Consider the following 13095-nt stretch of genomic DNA (forward strand, 5'->3'; position numbering starts at 1 on the left):
TCTGGACACGGCGGGGATTGAATTTGGGACCTTGTGCAAAAAGGGTACATTCTGTCACTGTGCGATGGCCCTTCAACAGGTTAGCTCATGTATAGCTTAGGCCAGAAGCATTGTTGCCTGGCTGGCCAAAGGCAGTGGGAAATAACCAGGGTTTATAGACTCATGCTTGGTGCAGTGAGAGTGGATAGCGTTATTCCCCCCACCCCGTCTCATCATGCTAGAACTTGGGGGTCATCCAATGAAACTGACTGTCGGGACATTCAGGACAGACAAAACAAAGTACTTATTTGCGCAGCACATTCTTGACTTAAAGAACTATGAAGTACTAGTTCCCCTCTACTCAGCACTGGTTAGGCCTCATCTGGAGTACTGTGTCCAGTTCTGGGCTTGGAATAATGGGCTCAAGTGACAGAAAGCAAGATTCCGGCTGAACATCAGGAAAAACTTCCTGACTCTCAGAGCAATATGACAATGGAACCGATTGCCTAGGGAGGTGGTGGGCTGTCCCATGCTGGAGGCATTCAAGATGAGGCTGGGCAGCCATCTGTCAGGGATGTCCTGACTTGGATACCTGCATTGAGCCGGGGGTTGGACTTGATGGCCTTGTAGGCCCCTTCCAACCCCACTATTCTATGGTTCTGTGACTCTATGAAGATGTGGTGATGGCCACTGGCTTAGATGGCTGGGGGAAGAGGAGGAGGACGAGAAGGAGGAGGAGAGAACAACCAATGTCTTTATTTGCCATGCTGGTTGGAACGCCCCAGGTTCAGAGGAAGCATGTCACTGATTGCCAGTCGCTGGAGAGCCATGGAGAAGGTGATTGTCTTCACGTCCTGCTTGTGGGCTCTGCAGAGGCATCTTGGATAGCTGTGAGGAAGAAATGACCTTAGACTAGACAGACCTTGGGTCAGACTCAGTAGGGCTCTTCTTACATACCTATACCCTCCAGGAACGACAGGCTCAATCATGCAGATGGGGGATCCTGGCACATTACACGAAAGCACGCATCCACGCACGTCGCATCCAGGCAGCCCCTAGTGCGCCTCCAGCAACTTTGAGCATTGCCCGAGGTGCCTGTGCAGAGAGGGCTACATGGCCTCCCTTTGATACCATCTAGTTTTTCTTAGCAAAGAAGGAGATCCCAGCGGTGCTAAAATGGCAGAATGGGTTTTGTGTTATTTTTGCGCATTGCCGCCGTGGGCAGATGCAGTCCTGGTTTGCAGACGCCTGGTGGTCAGAGAGGAGGGTTTGTGGCTTGCTCCAGTTGCTTTTCGCACGGTGCTCGGTATGCCAACACTGACAGGCTGACTTCCTGTTTGACTTTTTTTTCCGCTGAACTTCTAATGAGTGTCACATAGAATGAATCTTCAAGAAACCTGGCCGGATGTCTCTGAGCCTGAGAATATGAAAGGATTCCTAGTCAGTTGCGAGAGAGAGAGAGAGAGAGAGAGAGAGAGAGAGAGAGAGAGAGAGAGAGAAAGATTTCCTTGCTATTCTTTACCAGCCAAAGGAGCCACTCACTGCTTATGGATGGGGTATGTGCAGAGGGAAGCTTTAATTACAAGGACACAGAGGCCACATTTTGTACCTATGTGCAGAGCACAGCACTGCATCCAGGAAGTCAGCAAGAGGCTGTTTCAGCGGCCCATATTCAGGGCCCAGTTTATGCTGGAGCAATTCACAGGCCAAGCTGGGGGAAAGGGCATGATCCTTGGCCACCCTAGAAGCCAGGGGCAGAGTCCTAGGGTCCCTTACTCTCCGGTAAACACCCAGCTGAGAAAGCAGGGCATGCCTGGAGGTTGCCCTCTGCTTCCAGAGTGTTCAGCTTTAAACCTGAACTCTGCCCCTTTAAATCCAGGTCAGCCCCCCTTCAAGCCTTGATTCATGCCCTGTGGGTTCTCAGCCTGGCCAGAACGGGATAGATTCAGATAAGCTTTGCCAGCGATCAGGTGCAGTTAAGATTGGCATTTTATGAACACAGAAGAACTAATGGGAGTGATAGGGCAGGCCTGTGCATGTATACTCAGAAGTCAGTCCCACTGAGTTCAGTGGGGCTTACTGTCAGGTAAGCGTGTATAACATTTCAGCTTTGATTCTTACATCTTCAGCCTATAAGGGCACAATCCTATGTGTGTTTAGACAGAAAAATGTCCTACAGCTCCCAGCATTCACCAGCCAGACATGCTGGCTGGGGAAGGGTGGGAGGTATAGGTCTTTTTTCTGTTTAAACACACATAGGATTGTGCCCTAAAACAGGGCAACTGGGAGGCAGCAACAGATGGTGGTATGCATTAGTTCAGGAAGAAACAGATACTCTCCAGACACACTTCTGGAGAGAGACAGGAGAGGGAATACAGGGTGGGGTGTCTGCCGGGGCAGGGAGAGATACTAAAATCACATGTCCTTTGAAGTGGTGCTCTGGTGGTGGTTAGTGATTGATGGAGGGACCGCGGGGGAGGTTTCTGGTGTTACACTCCCAATTTGTCTTACACCGTTGTAGGCTTGGGCTGATCTCCTGTGTGTCCTCCTGACCACAGATTGCAGGGTGAAGGAGCGCATCCGAGAATATCTTGCATATTAGAGGGAGCTCCAGACCAAAACTGTCTGGAAATTGCAGGCTGCGTGTGCGGCATAGCCACCTCTGGGGCACAGAATACTAAACCAAGGGTGGGAGAAAAGGGTTGGCAGAGGATCCCACCGCACCTCACAAGTCTTCATCAGAGCCTTAGCCAGCACTTTCCTGGTTTGGCAGCTCTTCTCTTCTCTAGCTCTCCTGCTTGTCAGCAGTTCTGCAGTGACATTGAACCTCCTTAGCATGGAGTGGGAGATCAGCTTCTGTCAGTTTGCCATGCTTCCTCTGGCTAATTCTGTTGCCAATCCCCATAGGGATGGACAACGAAGCCTTTCTTAACTGCAGAAAGGGCTCCCAACGCATCTAGATTTGCTAAGAAGTCTTCTGGGGTTTGGACACGAGTTAGAAGCATGCAAGCCCATGCTCTTGTGCACAAGTCTTTGCATCCGATTGGTGTTTTCATTATCTGTTGCTGTATCTAGGCCAGGACTGCAGGCCTAGATACTCTCCTCCATAGCGCACTCACCTGTGGCAACATCTAGAGTTTAACTGCAGCGCTTGCCGGATGTTCCATTCCTCTACCTCACTTCTGGTCATCCTAATCATCAGGCTAGTAGCCAGGCCCTTACGTTAATACCTTTTCACCCGACCCCAATCAGCACCCACATCTTTCAACCTCTGAGCCCTAAAATGCAACAATCGGTAGCAAAACGCGTTGACACCTTACTTGTTTTATAAATGATGCAATGAAGTGATGTAAAGCTGAAGGTCTTCATGGAAGCTAGGGGTGATCTTTTTAAGATAACTGAGAAACTGTAGGGATAGGTGACTGCAGGGTTTTTGTTCTTCATCTGAATTACAGATTGCAGGAGGCATGTGTACTACAAATGGCCAGAATTCATTATCTGTGTCCAGTAGGAACCATGGTTGTGGGGAGAAAGAAATGACATATTGCACAAGCTGTTGCCACTGGAACCTATAATGGAAATTAAACGCTTTGCCTGAATCTTGTGCTTCTAATGCAATCTACTAAATTTTAAAGGATTTTTTTAAAAATAAAAAAATGGTTTGAGTGGCTGTTCTTTTCCTCCTATAAACTTGGTTGATTAGATTGTAGGCACTCGCGTGAGTAAGATAAAAAGCAGGGAGCCATTATATTTGCACTGCTTGCAAATAGCCTCTTGAAATTCTCCACGCTATTAAGGGGCAGAGAAATCATGGGGGCCATTTCAATGAATTTTTCCAGGGGGAGGAAAAATTCTACCAACACCTTCTCAGGGGTAGGAATTGCTGTTAGCAGTGGCAGTACTGTAGCATCTTTCTTTTTTTCCCTATGTTTTCTTCTTCTTTTTTCTTTCTGCTGATGCAAGTGGCATAACTGTGTTGGGACAACCACTTTGTATCCTCAACAATGCCGCAGATCTAACGTGGTTCCAGTACACTGTGGTGTGGAGTGAGCGGGGCTGGGGGGAATGGCCAGTGTGGTATAGTGGTTAGAGTGTTGGGCTGGGACTTGGGAGATCTGGGTTCTAGTCCCCACTCGGCTAAGAAGCTCACTGAGTGACTTTGGGCCAGATACTGACTCTCAGCCTCACCTACCTCACAGAGTTGTTGTGAGGATAAAATGGAGAGGAGGGGGACCATGTAATCTGCCTTGGCTTTCTTGCATGAGGAAAAAAAGGCAGCATATAAATGTAATAATAAATAATAATTAAAAAAATGGCGGTTGCCACAAAAAATGGTGGAGAATATTCATAGAAAACATGGCCTTTTCCTGGGAGTAGGAATGAGGAAAAGAAAAATCTCAGACGTTTTCTTAGAAAAATGTCTTCTGAGAAATTTCAGCTCAACGCAAATGGAGATGAAGTTGCTCTCAGCTCAGCAGCCCTTTGCATACCTCAATCCTCATTTGGTGCCTTTCCCCTTGATTACTGGGATCCTTGTGTTTGGTGATGCCCCCCTCACTATTAGGGATGTACGAAAGTCACTTACCTTTACGCGGATTGTGTTCGCGGTGGGGGGGAGGCGCTCCATCCCTCCCCCCGGAATCCTCGACAGGGGGGGAGGTGATCCAGTCCTCCCCCCCGGAATCCTGCCCGGCCAGCTCCGCTCCACAGCCGGCCAGGCCCGTCCGCAGCCGGAGTTCCGGCTGCGGACAGGTTGCTGCAGATGCAAATGGTGGCCGCCATAGCGGCCACCATTTGCATCCAGCCAGGCAGCCATGATAGGCTACGTAAGTATTTACGTAGCCTATCACGGCTGGGCAAAAAAAAAACAGTGTACGCAAATGGTGGCGGCTATGACGGCCACCATTTGCGTTCCCTATTTTTCGTCGTTTTAGCTTACATAAATATTTACATAGGCTAAAATGGCGGGGAAAAAAGGAACGTAAATAGCGCCCACTATGCTATTTGTGTTCCCCTTTTTTTCGCCGTAATAGCCTACGTAAATATTTACGTAGACTAAAATGGTGAAAAATAGGGAACGCAAATGGCGGCCGCCGTAGCCACCGCCATTTGTGTACGCCGTTTTTTGTGTGTTTTTTGCTTGGCTTGCCATGATAGGCTACATAAATACTTACGTAGCCTATCACAGCAAAGACCAGGATGCAAATGGTGGCCATGGCAGCTGGTCAAAAGACCAGCCGCTGCCGCCGGACCCACTGCCAGAGCTGCCGCCGTCTGGAACATCCGCTCCAGGTAAGCCTCGTCCCGGGGGGAATCCGCAGGGGGGCGGGGGGGCAGGCCGTTCCACCACGGATTTCAGGGGGCCAAATGCCAGTGCATTCGGCCTCACTGAAATCCATGGCGGAATTCTCTGCCATCCCTACTCACTATTACATGTGAATGCAGCGAAGTGGAGAACAGAACCTGTATGCTGGGTCTGCCTACATTAATTAGCATGTTATCTCTCTTGGTGTTTCAGCAGCCAGTCAAAACCTGGCTCTTCAAGAGATCTTTTAGTGGTGACTAAATGTTTCTGGATTTTATTTCATGCTGATGTTTTTAGGGCACAATCTTATACATCTTTAGACAGGAAAAAGTCCTATAGTTCCCAGCATTCCTCAGTCAGCTATGGCTGACTTGGGAATGCTGGGAATTGTAGGACTTGTTCCTGTCTAAACATGCATAAGAATGTGCCCTTAATTGCACATTTTAAGAACATACGAAGAGCCCTGCTGGATCAAGCCATAAGCCTAGACTGGCATTCTGTCCCACCAGATGCCTTTGGAGAGCCCACAACAGGACGTGAATGCAATAACACCCTCCTGCTTGTGTTCCCCAGCAACTGATATGCAGAGTCCTTTTTGTCTTCAATACTGGAGGTAGCATAGAGCCATCAGGACCAGCAGCCACGGCTAGCCTTCTCTTCTCCATGAGTTTGTCAAATCCGCTTTGAAAGCCATCCAGGTTGGCAGCCATCAGCATATCTTGTGGTAGCAAGTTGCATAGTTTAACTATGCGCTGTACGAAGAAGTGCTTCCTTCTCTCTGTGCTGAATCTCCCAGCATTTAGCTTCATTGGATGATCCCAACTCTGCGCCACCCCGCTGTTGCTTCTTATCATCTGGGATTCAGTGGCATATTGCCTCTAAACCTGGAGTCTCCCACATTGTTATTGTGACCAACAGCCACTGAGAGGTCTCTCCCTCCTCCTTTGGTGAGTCTGCCTTCTCACTGCCATTGTCACCAGCCGCTATTACTCTTCCACCTCTTCCTCATCATTGCCACAGCTTGCTTGATGGGCAGGCAGAGAGTCAATGAGCAGGTAGGCCATGGCATCTACTGCTCCTCCGTCTCACCACTGCCGTTGTCTGGACCAGAGCAAGAGCCAGGTGAACAACCAGGGTGCAATGGGGAAGAGGAGGAGCAACTCCAGGGGGTTCTTGTCAGTGGTCCCTGGCCGAAGTGTGGGCCCTCGGCAGGTCCCTGACCATGCCTGCTCTTGATGCTGGCCCTATATACACATATGTGTGTGTTTATAGTTCCACAGGAGTACACAGCTTCAAGTGATGTTTTAGCAAAGGAAAACCATGGAAATGCTAAATAAATAAAGTATGATTAATTCACCTCTGTGTGTCTTGGTAGCTGCTCCCAATTAGGGAATACCTGTGCAGAATTCTAAGGCCCTGTAGAGGGGGTATTGCAACAGCAGGTATTTGGTGTAGTGTGCGACGGTGCCGGTTTTCACATGTGACGCCGCTGAGTCAGAGCTATCTGGCTATGAGCCCCATGTTTCTTGCACACTGATGTGGGGCCCCACCGCAGATGTGACCCAGTCGTATTTATTGTGATGCTCAACTCCATGTTGAAAACCTTTCCCATCGGCCTCTGTGGTAGGGTGACATGAGGGCCATCCATCCAAGGAACTGTATCCAGGATCCATTAATGGCGGACAGTTCCTGTTCTACAGGATATGTTAGAAAGATGTTGCAGTTTTTGTGAGCCTCCTCCAGGAGGAAGAATGTAAGAACATAAGACCCCTGCTGGATCAGACCAAGGGTCCATCTAGTCCAGCATTCTGTTCACACAGTGGCCAAAACTCCACACATGCACGCGCGCGCGCACACACACATACACACATACACGCAATGCTTCCTTGTCTATGGAGTGAGAGGCATTTCCCTCACTGGCTCCCCCAGAATGGCTGTAGGAAAAAGGAATCCAGTGAGCACTGAGTAGCCAAGTGTCCTACTTTACAGAGAAGGGTAGTGGTTAGAGTGTTGGACTGGGAGTCGGGAAATCCAGCTTCTAGTCCCCACTTGGCCATGGAAGCTCACTGGGTGACTTAGGGCCAGTCACAGACTCTCAGCCCAGCCCACCTCACAGGGTTGTTGCTGTGGGGATAGCATGGTGAGGAGGAGGATTATGTATGCTGCCTTGGGTTCCTTAAGGAGGAAAAAAGGTGGGATATAAACTCTGGCAAATTCTGAAAGGGATGGGAGTACCAGACCACCTTACCTGTCTCCTGAGAAACCTGTACGAGGGTCAAGAAGCAACAGTAAGAACCGGACATGGAACAACCGATTGGTTCCAAATTGGGAAAGGAGTACGACAAGGCTGCATATTGTCGCCCTGCTTATTTAATTTATATGCAGAGTACATCATGAGAAACGCCGGGTTGGATGAATCACAGGTCGGAATTAAGATTGCCGGGAGAATTATCAACAACCTCAGATACGCAGACGATACCACCCTAATGGCAGAAAGCGAAGAGGATCTCAAGAGGGTGAAAGAGGAGAGTGCAAAAGCTGGTTTGAAACTCAACATTAAAAAAACGAAGATCATGGCATCTGGCCCCATCACTTCCTGGCATATAGAAGGGGAAGAAATGGAAGCAGTGACAGATTTTATTTTCTTGGGCTCCAAGATCACCGCAGACGGTGACTATAGCCATGAAATTAAAAGACGCTTGCTCCTTGGGAGGAAAGCTATGGCAAACCTAAACAGCATAGTAAGAAGCAGAGACATCACCTTGCCGACAAAGATTCGTATAATCAAAGCTATGGTTTTCCCAGTAGCAACGTATGGCTGTGAGAGCTGGACTATAAGGAAGGCTGAGCGCCGAAGAATTGATGCTTTTGAACTGTGGTGCTGGAGAAGACTCTTATGAGTCCTCTGGACTGCAAGGAGGTCAAATCAGTCCATCCTAAAGGAAATCAACCCTGACTGCTCATTGGAAGGACAGATACTGTGGCTGAAGCTCAAATATTTTGGCCACCTAATGCGAAGAGAAAACTCCCTGGAAAAGACCCTGATGCTGGGAAAGACTGAAGGCAAAAGGAGAAGGGGACGGCAGAGGATGAGATGGCTAGATAGCATCACCGATGCAATGAATATGAACTTGAGTACACTCCAGGAGAGAGCGGAGGACAGGAAGGCCTGGTGTGCTATGGTCCATGGGGTCACGAAGAGTCGGACATGACTTAACGACTGAACAACAACATAAATGTAATAAATAAATAAATAAATTTGAAAGTCTTGCCAGTCCAAGTAGGATTTAAAGATAAATAACCCTAAAAAAAGGAGAGCAGCAGGGACCTTGCAGTTGCCCATCAAGAGTCAGCACCTGGACAGCAGACTTAACAGGCACACAGCTCACCTGGTCACAGTCTTCCGCACTATGGTGCGATGTATTGCATTTCTATTTAAATTATAGTGATTATTTCTAAATTTGCATCTATGCATATAATTAGCGTGTGCCAATTTTATAAAAATCAAAGGCTTCTTTTGCCCTTTGGGGGTACAGGGGGATGATGCGTAAGTGGACACCCTAACTAGACATGAGATCATCACTGCAAATACGGCAAAAAGGTATTCAGAATTGGGTGAATTTTGATAAGGAACAGGATGTGGGGTACACACCAAAGCAATCCCTAGTTGTGCAAAAAGAGGAAATGGAATAAAAGCATCTTGAATCCACTAGAGATCCAAATTTAGCCACTTATACAATGGATGCGAGTTGGCTAACGGAAAGTATGATGATGCCTCTGCTGTTCTGTCGCTATAGATTTGAAGAAGCAAATTCTTGCTGAAGTTCATTTGCTAAGATCCATTGTTGCTGACTCTTGTGATGTTTTTAAAATTTGTCAATGCAACATTCATTGTTCATTATCATCACAAGCACGTCATTGTTATGGGTGCTTCTGTTTCAGAACAGAGTGCTATGGAATGCACATATTTTCTAAACAATAATTAAGCTATAGGGAACAGCCATTGCTCCTATGTCATCCCAGTAGCCCTGGGTGCAACTTGTATCCTTTTAGCACTCTCTAGCAATGGGGTCTCCGATTGGTGTCCGCGGATACCTCTCTTGGTCCCTGGCAGGCTCCTTGCCCCTCCTGATTTTTATCTTATTTCTTAAAATTACTTTATTCTATTTTTAACTGGGAGGGTAGTATGCTGCAATTAACTGCTTCCTTCCAGTGCCATCTTTATTTGGGTTCAAACAAAGAGTAGTTTTCTGGTTTGGAGCTCAGGCCCCACCTTGGTCTTGGAATTTGGTTCTTGGGTACGTTACTTGTCTTTCATCTCATGCATTTACCTTCTGGAAATGAGTGTTTTGTGCCTTGCCATGCCCACAATGACAGCCATTCTGTGAGAGTGCCCACAACACTCTCTCAAAATTCCAAATGTGCCCACCGACCCAAAAAGCTCGAGGACCTGTGTTCTAGCTAGTCTAATTTAAGCTATGTAACTCCTCTTGCATGCCATTTTAAGACTTAGTAAATTTCTTTCCCTACCTCTTTGTGGCTTTGCTTCACCCTGAAGAAGAGGTCTAGAGAACTCAAAAGCTTACCATGTCATTTTAATTAGTACTGATCAAAATATGACCCTACTGGGGCTCTTAGGTGGTTTTTTTTAATGGACGATTTTGCCTACAATTTTTGTTTTCAGTAGAGCCATTGAGTCACATTCAGTACAGCCATATGTCACTTCCTGGCATATGGAAGGGGAAGAAATGGAAGCAGTGACAGATTTTATTTTCTTGGGCTCCAAGATCACCGCAGACGGTGACTGTAGCCATGAAATTAAAAGACACTTGCTCCTGGGGAGGAAAGCTATGGCAAACCTAGACAGCATAGTAAGAAGCAGAGACATCACCTTGCCAACAAAGGTCTGTCTAATCAAAGCTATGGTTTTCCCAGTAGTAACGAATGGCTGTGAGAGCTGGACTATAAGGAAGGCTGAGCGCGGAAGAATTGATGCTTTCGAACTGTGGTGCTGGAGAAGACTCTTACGAGTCCCCTGGACTGTAAGGAGGTCCAATCAGTCCATACTAAAGGAAATCAACCCTGAGTGCTCATTGGAAGGACAGATACTGAGGCTGAAGATCAAATATTTTGGCCACCTGATGCAAAGAGAAAACTCTCTGGAAAAGACCCTGATGCTGGGAAAGACTGAAGGCAAAAGGAGAAGGGGACGGCAGAGGATGAGATGGCTAGATAGCATCACTGATGCAATGAATATGGACTTGAGCACGCTCCGGGAGAGAGCGGAGGACAGGAAGGCCTGGTGTGCTATGGTCCATGGGGTCACGAAGAGTCGGACACGACTAAACGACTGAACAACAAGTACAACGCCAATCATGTATGTGCTACGACAATGGCATAAGCACAGTGGCAGCAATGGATAGTAAGAATATCAGAAGAGCCCTGCTGGATCACACCAAAGCTCCTTCGAGTCCAGCATTCTGTTCACACAGTGGCCAACCAGCTGTCGGCTGGGATCCCACAAGCAGGACACGAGTGCAACAGCACCCTCCTGCCCATGTTCCCCAGCAACTGGTGTACATAGGCATGCTGCCTCTGATACTGGATACAGGACTAGTAACCACTGATAGTCTTCTCCTCCAGGAATGTGTCTGCCTTTTAAAGCCATCCAAAGTGGTGGCCATCACTACATGTTGTGGTGGCAAATTGCATAGTTTGACTGTGCACTGTGTGAAGAAGCCCTTCCTTTTATCTGTTCCAAATCTCCCACTAATCAGCTTTATGGGATGACCCCACTGGGTTCTAGTATTTTGAGAGAGGGAGAAAAATTCCCCTTGTCTACGCCTGTGTTTAAAACCTAGATAAAGATGTGGTAGTGAATGTCATAACTATGAGCAACTCCTTTCCCCTGTTGCATGGACTCATTTGGGATTTGATCCTGAGACCTCTCTGACCTGAAGCAAGAATCCTGCTTTAGCCCCACAAGTCTTTTTAAATAATGCAGGTGAAGTGTTTCCCAGCACAGATGAAGAGATGGAAGAAGCTTTGCCAACTTCATTTCTGTATGTCAATCATTATTTTTACTGCATAGAGCCAGTAAAAATTGTATACAAAATTGGGGCCAGGGTACCTCAGCATCGTAACAAACAAGCTGCCCACTTAGGAACTCAAAAGTTTCGACCAGGGGAAGAGACAGATATGAATGACAACCAGCCTCTGTGTTTTCAGAAATTGGGGTCGGTCATTTCTTCTTTGTCCCAGAACGTTAGGTATATCTGACACCTACAACACCTACCAGTGACTAATTCATTCAGTCCACATTTGAAACTGAGCCTACACAGCAGACCTCACAGCCACAAAAACCTGCCTAATTCTTGAACTTTTCTGTTTCTCCCTGCCCCCGCTGCCTGTTATACCCTGATGGGATAGTTCTGAAGAACTTGAAAGCTTGCTCAATCTTTTGTGGCATTTTGGTTGATCCTAACAGAGGTATTGCCCAACTGTGGATTTTGGATTCCCCCCTGCCCCCCCCCCCCCGTATTTGGGATATCTTTCAAAAGTAGCCAAACTGGCACATCTTTCAGTGAAACACCCCAATCATCCAATGAAGGCATATAAGACATAATTGGCACTGACCCAGGAGAGACTGGTTTTGCCACATGAAAGTGCCTTTTGGTGGAAACTCATTTAAAGACACAAAGAATTTCCAGTCCAAGAAAGATACTCAAACATACGAAGCTGACTTTGTAGTGGTGTCAGACCGGCCGTCCATCCAATAAAGTGGCCATCTATTCATTGCCCCCCAAAAGAGCAAATGCATCACCAAAAGAGATGATGAAAAGGGTTGCAGATTTACAGAAAATGTGCATGTGCTAATTCATGTACAAATTCAAATTTAGAAGGAATGACCAAAGTTTAATTAGAAATACATTACCTCTCACCATAGTGGGGAAGACTGTGACCAGGTGAGCTGTGTGCCTGCTCAGTCCGCTATCAGGCATTTGGACAGAAGAGCCCTTCAAATGGAGGACTGTCCTCTGTAAAGCAGGGTACATGGCCACCCTGCCATCCAACCAGTTGTCATGAGAGCTGACTAGCAGATGTCTCAGGCAGTGGACTTTCCAAGCCTTGTCACCAGAGGTGGTCTTAGCTGGAATTGCTGGGGATTGAATCTGAGACTTTCCAGATGTAAAGGATTAATTGATTGATTGATTGATTGATTACATTTATATACCACCCAATAGCCAAAGCTCTCACTATACCACTGAGCTCCACCCCTCCCTATAATATATAACAACAGAGAGCATTTTCCTACTGCAGCTTTGGCAAAGGAGCTATGGGTAGTATGAATGAACATCTCTTCTGCAACCAAAATTGCAGCAGATGTTAAGACTAAAATTAAACATTTCTCCCAAGTGTCCTGGAAGAGCTAAAAGGAATCTTAACCAAGACCACTTTGAAGATTTGCAATTTCTGGAAGCCACTTCGGTTTTTGGCCCATAGCAGGTGGGCGTTTCTCAGGGGCCTTTTAGAGGAAGGATGACTGTGTATGACAACCACAGAGGTCATCTGTAGGTTGGTGTTCAGACCTACACTCAGAATGGGTCTTAAACCTGGAGCCTGGGGGATAGGCAGATTTTCAGTCTGTGCACCCCCAGCAAGCTTTGCAAAATGGGGAACAAAAAAAGAAGCATTTATTTATTTATATTGTATATCCCTCCTTTCCACCCAGATATGGTGTTCAAGACAACAAACAATAAAATCCAGATTAAAATGCAAAATATTAATTAAAACATAACCTAAAAACAAAT

The 13095-nt window shown here is 47.0% G+C and overlaps 1 protein-coding gene across 1 annotated transcript in view; it reads left to right on the forward strand.

Moving 5' to 3' along the window:
- UBASH3B (ubiquitin associated and SH3 domain containing B) overlaps positions 1-13095 on the forward strand; it is a 100901-nt gene that overhangs the window by 11819 nt on the left and 75987 nt on the right. The gene's annotated exons all lie outside the window — the stretch shown is intronic.

This window comes from Heloderma suspectum, chromosome 6, assembly GCF_057233095.1.
Source record: "Heloderma suspectum isolate Gila_16-S chromosome 6, 16-S_ref, whole genome shotgun sequence".
Classification (NCBI taxonomy): Eukaryota; Metazoa; Chordata; class Lepidosauria; order Squamata; family Helodermatidae; genus Heloderma; species Heloderma suspectum.